This window comes from Phocoena phocoena, chromosome 8 (assembly GCF_963924675.1).
Source record: "Phocoena phocoena chromosome 8, mPhoPho1.1, whole genome shotgun sequence".
Lineage (NCBI taxonomy): Eukaryota > Metazoa > Chordata > Mammalia > Artiodactyla > Phocoenidae > Phocoena > Phocoena phocoena.
This window is the reverse complement of record NC_089226.1, coordinates 35,494,528-35,505,083: the sequence shown is the minus strand read 5'-3', so window position 1 is coordinate 35,505,083 and position 10,556 is coordinate 35,494,528. Positions and strand designations below refer to the sequence as shown.

The 10,556-nt window shown below is 34.1% G+C and overlaps 1 protein-coding gene across 1 annotated transcript in view; it reads left to right on the top strand.

Moving 5' to 3' along the window:
* The first annotated feature begins 543 nt into the window (after window positions 1-543).
* CNTN5 (contactin 5) overlaps window positions 544-10,556 on the top strand; it is a 1,437,259-nt gene continuing 1,427,246 nt past the window's right edge. Inside the window, exon 1 of the mRNA XM_065881340.1 lies at window positions 544-882. The gene's annotated coding sequence lies outside the window, so the exon portion shown is untranslated. The remainder of the gene's footprint in view (window positions 883-10,556) is intronic.

The window sequence follows — 10,556 nt, the reverse complement described above, 5'->3', positions numbered from 1 at the left end:
GTCCAGAGATAAAACTCGCAAGTGTATAAACAAAGACAAGTGCTTCCAAGGCAGGACCTGAGGAAATTCTCCAAAGTGGGAAAGTCCACTCTCGAGCAAACCTCAGGGAACGCAGCAGTCGGTGCTGCCACGGGAGGTAAAGGCGCCTGACTCTGGGAATCGTAGAGAAGAGAGACGGCAGCCGGCGAGAGGGCAAGGGACTCATCCGAGATGCCCCGTGCGGTCTGTCGCCGTCGTGTCTGCGCTAGAATCTGTGATTGAAATTCGGGAATGTTGCGGGTCAGAAAACGGGGGCGGGGCGGGATCCGGAGTTAGGCGCGGAGGGAAATAGCAGCAGACTAGCGAGGCGCGCAGAGACTCAGAGAAAACCCTTCTAGAGGCAAAGGGACCTACACGCCCCGGGATGCACTAACTGAAGCCTGGCGGCGGGGAGGCGCAGGCGGCGGTGGGGCGGGGGCCGGGGCGGGGAGGGGCGCGGGCCGCGCGGGGCCGCATAGCCAGTCAGAGGCGCGGCGCGCGGGCCGCGCTGACGCATTGGCCGGAACGCTCGGGCCCCAAACGCTCCAGCGACAGGAGGCGCCGCACCTACTTCCGAATATAACCAACTACGGAGCTGGAGAGCGTGACTACGAGGAGGCGGCCTCTAAAGTGCACTGAAAGCGCCCGGCGGGAAGGATGCGTTACCTGGGTCCCCTCCTCAGGGAGCTGCCGGGCGAGGTGGAGGATTCCCTCTGAAGGATTAAAAACTCGGCAGTTGTCTTCTGCCACAGGCTGGGGAAGACCCGAGCAACTGCTCCATTTGAACTGTGCCGACGGGCAGGAGGATGGGAGACGGGAATTGAGAGTCACGAACGAAGGACAGGGGAGTCTGGCGTCTGCTTGGTAAGTGGCTGGCATTCCTTCGCCGGTGACTGCTGTCTGTGATTGTGCACTTGGTCTCCCAGGCGCTGACAGTTTGTGACACGCTCGCTTCTGCAAAGCCATCCTTTCTTGCCGTGTTGCCAGAATTTAAAAACTGTCATATAAAGCTGCTTCTTGTTGTTGTTTTTAATCAAACATGTTATTTTTCTCTGCTGGGATTTCAGGTCAGAAAAGTTGAGGCAAGACTAAATATAACCTATTTGTGTTGTCTTATAATGTCATCCAGAATGAGAGTAAACAATTCCTACAGCTAAACTGTAAGGTGACAGATGCGAGGAGAGGGTAAGAATTTTTCTACTAAATGTTAAAAAAACAGGATGTCTTTCTCAGCTACTGGATGTATGTCTTCTGACAGTGGAGTGTGTTTGTGAGAATAGAGCCCAGATAACTGGGCGTTTGGCAGTGCAACAACTTGTTAAATTCAGTAGGGATGCTCTATAAGTGGAGTTCTACAAAGTTCGAGAGACTGAAAAAACAGTATCTTGCGTTATGGTGAGGTGTTTTCTCAGTGTTGTGTAGGAATGTGACAGATTTTTTAAAAGATAATAAAAATATGTTTAGACACCCTTATTGAGTTTTTTATTAAAAAATGGGAGAGGATATTAATTTGCATATATATGAACATAGTGTACAACCTCAAAAATGTTGTTTTAATTAACTTTATTTTGAAAAGACACAAATCCCTTATTTATTTTAGAATTATTTTATTTTTACATTTCATAACCTCTCATGAAAAATGTAATCAATGTGCTAATTAAAGTACAGGTTTGGAAGCAAAAAAAAAAAACTTTTAAACTGTTGTATGTGAAGTGCCTTACCTGTGTTCAGTTCATCAAGGTTTTATTCTTAATTTAAAAGATAAAATCATATAGAGATGGCAAACTTCTACCTTGATTCTCAATTTTAGCTGGAAATAAGGATGAAAGAAAGAGATGTACATTAGGATACTAGCATTAAAAACTACAAACAAATAAATAGTGATCAAATTTTAAAATTAAGAGGTATTTTTGATTACTGTTGAACTACAACAGGACTGCCAAAATAACTTATGACTATCACAGCAAGCTTAAAAGAGTTCATCGTGATTAATATCATGACCCTAAACATAAAATAATTAGTAATGATTAGGTAATAATTATTTTCAAAGTGCCTGTAATCAGTTTTAAGCCACTCACATATGTTTCTTGGCATATTTTCCTACTTCATATTCAAATTATTATAAGTTTTATGTGGACCAGTATATTGAGTCTCAAACTTGACAGGTATATGTTCCTTTGATTCAAGTGGAAATAAACAATATGACTATGCAACAATACATTACATAAAACAAATGATTAAAAAATAAAAGATGTTACGAAGACCAAGTAAGGCTAGTGAAGGAAACAAAGAACAAAATTCAAAGTTAAAAGTTAAAAAAGGAAATGTGACATAAAAAACAAAATAGAAAAGTAACTTAGCTGGAGTGTGGTGAGATGGTATTAAAGCATATTTGAAAACAAAAAAATCAGTGAAATGCTTGTTACAACGTAAGTGCCAGTGTTTTTAAATTGAGCTTTTAAATTGTTCTTATTTAAAACTTCTGAAAACTAAAAAATAAGGAGGAAAAACTGTTCATTTTGATTTATCTTTGATTCCATATACAACTGATAGAAAGTTTGAATTCTCAAAAGTTAGAAAAAAGAACATTACCCCAATAGATTAACTAAATGCCAGATTTTGCCTGTAAATTCTGAGGCACATGCATGGGAGGATGCATTTGAAAATACATCTGAAAAGCTACAGTCGTGGGATTTTTAAGTAGATTGCTGAAATACCTTAGTGTTTCCCAAAGTGAGCAATACTTCAACTATTAGGTGGTCTGAAATCTTTATTAAGTTAGGAAGATGAAAAATCACACCTTGAATGTACACATAAGCTATGTTTATTTTTTAAAATAATTAAAATTAGTTTCTTGTGAAAGTTTAATCTTATATGTCCTATTAAGTAACACTATCTATTAAAAATGGACCAGGTCTGGTTAATATATATTTCTTTATATATTTATATTTCAGGGAAGAGGTTGGAGTGTGGTTTAATGTCAAAACTGACTTAGTGATCAGGACCAGAGGGTGTCAGTAAAGGATAGAGGGCTATCTAGATGGAGAAAGTAAGGGCATGCTATGCTAGCCAAGTCATTTTGGGAGTTTGTCTTACTTCTAGCTAAAACAAAGATATAATTTTATGCAGTTTAAAAAAGTGAAAACTTGTCTGGATGGCTGTAATAGGTTAAAGTTGATTTAACTATATTTAAGTTCGATTGGCTAAGACAAAGTTTTATAGCAGAGTTTACTGTTCCCCATCCATTAAAAACTAATTTAGGAATTTGATGAGGCCAAGATGCTTAAAATATAGTGTGATATGCTGAATCCATCCTACCACACATATTTTACTTACCTGTAGTCTTTGAATTGTCTCTTTTTTTAAATATGTTTTAAAAATGTGTTTACTAAGAGGTCAGAAATTTATTTCTCTTAATTTAAATAGACCCATACATTTATATAATTTGGTTTCTCAAAATTCTGACTTCAAGAGCTCAGATTTATTCATTTCTTATTACTGAAGATACAAACATAAAGTAAGAGAGGTTTGTATTTCTGACAAGATATTTTAAATTAGTGTTACAAGGCTGTACTTATATGTTACATGAACTTCTTAGCACTTTATAGCAGGAAAGAGGCTGGTCGGAAGCTCAAAGCGGTAGAATCTTTGAGAGGTCTGTTTTTGAGCATTTGTGATCAATAGCTCTGCATTAGAGACTGGTGCATTTAAAAAGTAATGAAGTATATAAAAGCTATGTAACACTTAAGATTTAGGATTAAAAAGGATTACGAACAATACCTCATATCTCTACCCAGACCCTTTCAATTAATTTCTCCTCTACCATTTTTTTTGATATACAAGTGTATAACATTAGAAAAGTTGTGATAAATGGAATATTATCAGTTTATATTCTTCCCAGATACTTTGAACAGTTTTTTTGTTAATTATTTTCATGAAAATGAATAAAACAAATTTGGTAGTGTTGCACTGATACAGTGGATATGAGAATAATTTTTTAAATGGCTTTATTATATATATACTTTTTAGGAAGATATTAAATTTTTTTAAGTCGTGTGGTGGTATTAAATTATTTCCCATGAACTTGATATGACTATGTATTTAACTTCATTTATGTTTTACCTGCTGTAAATATGTGTATAAGCTAAATATTGAGCATTTTCATCCTTATCAACCCCTTAAGTTAAAACACAGTCTTTAATTTCATATTACAGAGTATCACATGTTGTATTTTTGACCTTATAGACTTCTTAAATGTTTCAGTGGAAACATGAGCTTATAAGACTTAAGAGTCAGCCAAACTCTGACAGCAAAACTCTTCTTTTCTCTAGTACAGGGAAATGGAACTCCAGAAATAGGCAATAAAGTAATTCTGAAAAATAAATCAAAGTTCTGTCCTTTTTGTGGAAATCAAAAAATCAATGAATCCACCACTTCTTAATCTAATATAAAGTAGTGTGATTTTTCATTTGTGAGAAACTTTAGAAAGTACGGTCATGTTATTTTACCATGTGTTTCTTGAGCTGGAATTCCTTGTGATCACTGTCATTTTTAAACAATTCCAAAAATGTTTTATTGAATGCATTTAACAACACAGTTGCAGAACTGATTTTTCTTCTCATTTTCTCAGTGGTCCCTTAAAAATCCATAATGACCTAAATAACTTGCTTCCCTGTGGATACCACTTTTTATTTATTTTTAACAAGTGGACTTCTCTTAAAAGATCTGGTAGGACTTGCACAGTTACTCTTACTCCAGTCATGGTTCCAAATATTTCTTATATTCACTTGTATAAACCAAAAAAGTTGAAATTTTGATAGGAAACAAAGTATTAAGGTATTTGTATAAGCTTCCCCACAAACATACCTTTATAGTTTGTGTCTTTACTCTAAAATATAGACCTGCTTAAGGGTTAAAGTGGCTAATTTGAACGTTATCCAAAATTTGAACAATTGTATATGGGACAAGGAGGAAGATGAACGTATTTCATTCATCTGAGTGATCAAAAACTCTTGTTTGTGACTGTTGACTGGAAAAGTGTAATTATATGCATAAACATTTTATGAGGGGGAATAAGAATCTGATCCTTATCATTCTTCTAGCTACTAAATGCTCAAGAAGGAAATCATCTCATTTTCCATTATGATCCAGTAAAGTAATTATAGCATATGGAGTTTAGGAAGAGAAATTTTGCTGATCCGTTAGGTGATAAAAGGTAGACTGAAATTCTCTTTCTCTTGATAGTCATAATATTGGCAGAAACATTCATCATGAGGCTAAAAAAAATTAAGGGGCTCTTACTGAGAGAGATTTCATAATAGGGTAATTATAGTTATAATGTCTAGAGTCATAAGCAAGATTCTTATTGTATTTTCACAAATATTTCACTAGTTGCAGTAGTTTGTGTTTAGGAGATAACTAGTAGAGAAATGGTACATTTATTTGGTGAAAAATTTACTTTTAAGTATATGAACTTTCATCTTTGTTTTCTCATATATTTAATTTCATGTTTATATGTATTAAAGAACAAAATTTTCTGAAAGTAAAGATAACAAAGAGTTTAATTTTAATTATCCTAAGTTCTCCCATTTCAGTTTTATACAAGAATTGAGTTTTAAATGATACAGTATTTGATAAGATCCTATTGTACTTTATAGCCCCTAAAATGACAGAATAATATGAAATCCCTGATGATGAAGATGAATATTAATTGGAAAATACAGGTTACAGTAGGAATTTTAAAAAGAATTCTTGTTTTCTAGAAAGATTTTGTCTTATTTTGTTATTTTGAAACTTTCCTCTTTATATTCTTATCTAAAAGATATAGACTAGCTTAATATAGTCTCATGTTAAAAAATTAATAAAACTATTTGTTAGTGATGATTAATTTTGTCAATTTTGTGTATATTTAAGATAAGAAATTCAAAAGTTATATCTTTTATTAATTGATACCTTAAACTTCATAATTTGACACTCTTCCTCTTTCAGTGCCATTATTCTAATGACAGTGTGTAAGCTAGTGAATGAGAGTTTCTGATGCTTAAGTAAGCATGTCATTAAATATAAGCACAAATCACATGAGTTATTTTTGATAAATAAATTATTAGGACGCTTAGAAAAAAGGTGACAATACCATTTAGTGTTGGGGGGAGCCTTAACAGAGCTCGTATTTTCACTTATTTAATGTGAAGAGTAATAAAGATAAAAAGAGGTGAAGTGACATGTTTAACATTTGGTGGAAAAGATGGAATTAGAACCCAGTTCTCTTTAATGTCTAGGTCAGAGATTTTTATAGTTTATACGTTTTTCTTGCTGTAAAAATCTTAATTATTTTGATACCTACTCAAGTCAAGATTAGGATATAAGTATATGTAATATTTTTTTGCCACTGGTTATCTGTAAAACATTGTCTTTTAAGACTAGAAAACTAAAAATCCACTTATATTAACTCAGAGGAAACAGTTATACTCATATTCTCTTAACGAAAAACTGAATGTCTAGACGACTTAATTGCTAGATGTGAACTTTTTCACAATGAACTTAGTGTGCGCTCAGCAGCTAAGTCAAAAGGGAGAAGGTTTTTGACAGTTTCAGTTAAGAAACCTGAAAACCCAAGTAGGAAAAGAAATGTAATTGATTTTTTCCACTGTATATTTATAAAGGACTATCCATTTCTTTTGTTAATACTTTTTTTCTGTATTGGCAGTTGCTTTTTTCAGTAATACATGTTTAATGTGACACTAAACGAAATAGAAAATCAATGAGAAATGTGAGGAGAAAATATTCCTGTGAATTGACAAGTTAGGATAAAATTTAAATCATGGGCTTCCTTAGTTCTATAACAATTTTAGCATTTAATAAAATGCAAAGCAGAAATTGAAGTAGAAGTTCTCTAGAAATAGGCAGTATTTCTCTGAATTTTAGAACTCAAATATCAACTTTTATATAAATTCTAGTTTTACTGTTATAATAATAAAGGAATTAAACAGAGAGCAAATTTGAGCCTGTAATAGTATTTAGTTATCATTGTATCTAAACCAAAGTTCCTCTATGCTTAATTTTAATAACATGATGTAAATTATTTTAGAATGAGAATATGCTAAAAATTTTCTTCTGTAAAGCTGAACATGATAAACTGTAAAATTGGCACAGTGCAACTCAGTGGAAAGGCAATTATATGTTGCTGGGTTTCTGATATAATATTATTTTTACAGATGTCTTCTCTCAAACTTTTCGTTGTATTAGACAAAGACAAGAGCTTTTTGTATGTCCCTATGGGGTGACTTCATATTTTAAGACTCTCTTTTCCTTTAAATACTGAGTATTTAAAGGTGACAAGTTAATGTACTAAAGATGAGGTGAAAGACTGGCTGAAATGATTAATGGCTAATTTGAGGTTTTTTTCTACCCTATGAATATAACCAAACTTTTCAAATAACCCTAGTAGAAAATATAAAATATATTCTCCAACTTCAAAGAATAAATGGTCCTTAATGTTCTTTGAATTTTTACTGTCTTTAGATATTTACTCACCTACAACTTACCTTGAAATTTTCAGTATTTTCAAGGAGCAGTAACCTTAGTAAGAAAGAGTGATTACTTGAGATTTAAGTTAAGTGATCCAGAATTGATTTCATGAAAATTTACCATAAATGTGTTTGAAAACTTATGACTGTATTTGTTTGTTTTTCATTCCCTAATGTGGTCTTGGTGGTATATACCTCAGTGAGTAAAATTTAAAAAATGTAATTATTTTCACATTGAAAGCAATTTCTACATTATTTCACTCACTCAAATGGTCTATAGTGGGCAGTTATAGTTAAGTAAGAATATAAAGGGCAATAAGTAGTTCATGGGCTGGTGGAGGAAATAAGCACATAGGGTGAATACAATTCAGTGTGAAATGTGCAGTTATATAGTATATACAGCTAAGATGTAAATTTTCAATACTTCTCCTTTTGGAGACGGCTGTTAGTTTACTCCTACTGAGACTTTCCCGCATAGACTATTTCATGCTAGCGTTCTTTCGCTAATTGCTGCATTTACTTCCTACTACCTAAATTATTTTGAAGTACTTTTTCTTCCAAGATTCACCCAACCATTTCAAGTGAATGTTGTTATTTTTCTACATCTCATTATAGTGCTAACTTTAGTATCTTAGACCCATCTAGTCTCTTGATGATATAGACAAATTTATGGTAAAACGAACATGGCTTAGATGCTGTGAAAATATGCAATTCTTATATGTTGTTATAAATAAACTTGAATTCTTTCAGTTATTAAGTATGGGATATTTATGGTGCTGGTGCTGGTGATACTTATTTTACAGGGGTGGATTAACTGTGAAGCTGTGAAGCTTTGTTTACACAGTCTCTTCCAGATAGTAGTAGTCATAGTAGTAACAGAGCAGGTAATAAATATCACTTTGATAATTATAGTAATATATCTAATATAAAGAGGCAGTATGGATTAGGGGATTTGGTCTTTGAATTTTAGGGTTAAGTCCTGGCTCTACAATTTGTTAGCTGTGTAATTTTAGAAACATTACTTAACCTTTCCTTACATTCAAAATTAGGATAGTAAATGTCATGCAGTTGTGATAATATAAAAGAAAAAACCTACTTTTCAATGACAAAAAAAATGACAGTGTTAGAAACATCAAAAACATAAGTCTGGGAAGAAATTTTGATTTTACTTCAATTCCTATTCTAACATATAAGCTTGAATTACCTGTCTACCAAAATATTCTGTTTTTATATGAGATGCAATGCTGTTCTAACTGTGGAAAGTGATATTGAGATGTATAGACCATGATCCTTTAAAGATTATTCTGTGTATCTTCTTCTTTATCTGAGTAATTTATTTGGACAGGTATTTCTCACAAAATTAGTGTTTACAGTACTACTTACTTTTGGGGATCCAAAGGAAGTAAGAGGTTTGATCCCTGACAATGGAGAGGTGGAAAATTGTCACAACACAATTTAATAAGAAGCTCAAGAAAATGTACTAGTAAGCATAGCTTTTGAGATATTGGTCATATAATTCTAAAGACCTTGGAGGAACAGAAATGGTCTTTGTGGGGATGGATTAAGCTGACTTTCCAGATAAAATGAGTAACACTAGGACTTGAAGGAAGTTTCAGTTACGGATTGACAAAGACTCTTTTTCAGTTGGTGAGAAGAGAGGCAGAAATGAGGTGGATGTTTGGAAGGAAGTAGAAAGGTTAATTAATATAAAGAAAGAACTCTTTGTAATGCAAAAAAGTTAATATATGTCAAATGAGGAAATGTAAAGGATTCTGGGAGACAATTGAAGAATTGGGATTTTGTTGAAAGCAAGATGTTAACCATTTATTTTAAGATTAGATGAGGTTCAGGGCTTCCCTGGTGGTGCAGTGGTTAAGAATCCACCTGCCAATGCAGGGGGCACGGGTTCAAGCCCTGGTCTGGGAAGATTCCATATGCCGGGGAGCAGCTAAGCCCGTGCGCCACAACTGCTGAGCCTGCGCTCTAGAGCCCACGAGGCACAACTACTGAAGCCCACGCCCTGGCTTCGCAACAAGAGAAGCCACCACAGTGAGAAGCCTGTTCACCGCAACAAAGAGTAGCCCCCACTCACTGCAACTAGAGAAAGCCCATGTGCAGCAACGAAGACCAAACGCAGCCAAAAATAAATAATTAAATAAATAAATAAAATAAGCTACAAGGATATATTGTACAACACAGGGAATATAGCCAATATTAAAAAAAAAATGATGAGGTTCAGCCCCAGTTTTTTGCCTTACTGTGACGTGGACAAGTCACTTCCTCAGTTTATTAATCTCTCAAGCAAGGGAGGTGAAATCAATGAAAGTAAAGGATTTCTTTTCGGTTTTGATCAACTGTAATTCATTGGCTGTGTATGATGTGAGGTTTTGATGAAGAGGAAAATTGAAACAGAATTGTAGGTGTGGACAGGTGAGTTTAGGATAGATTCCACCAAACAGAGATAATGAGACAAGAGATCATGTTCCTGGCATATCGGGAGGCCATGGAAAGAACATGCACTTGTTACACCCATGCTTGATTCTGGCTCAACAGCTTCCTTTTGGTTCCCTGAGCAAAACGGTAACCTTTCTAAGATTCCATTTCTTTTCCTGTAAAAGAATGATACTGACTACTACCTCACTTTTTTTTTTTTTTTTTTTTTTAAGAAGGAAATGAGACTGTAGATCCAGGAGGCAAAATCATTTTCTTTATACCTTTAGGTCTAGTTACTTACAAAAATCTCATTTTTTACTTAGGTTCAAGAAAGATTTAAAGGCAGAAAAATCATTTGAATTTTGTATAAATATACATGGGTACAATCATTCCAATTTTCCAAGTATGAGGAAACACATGTAATTTCTTGGCACAATCTTGTAAATTTGTTCATAGGTGCTTTCTTTTCTTTTCATTGTCTTAATTTTACTTACACATATTTAAAGAGATTACTTGATTTGGGTCTTTTTTATTTTATTGTATTTTGATTTGCCTGAAAAAAAGAAGTCTTTAATGTCC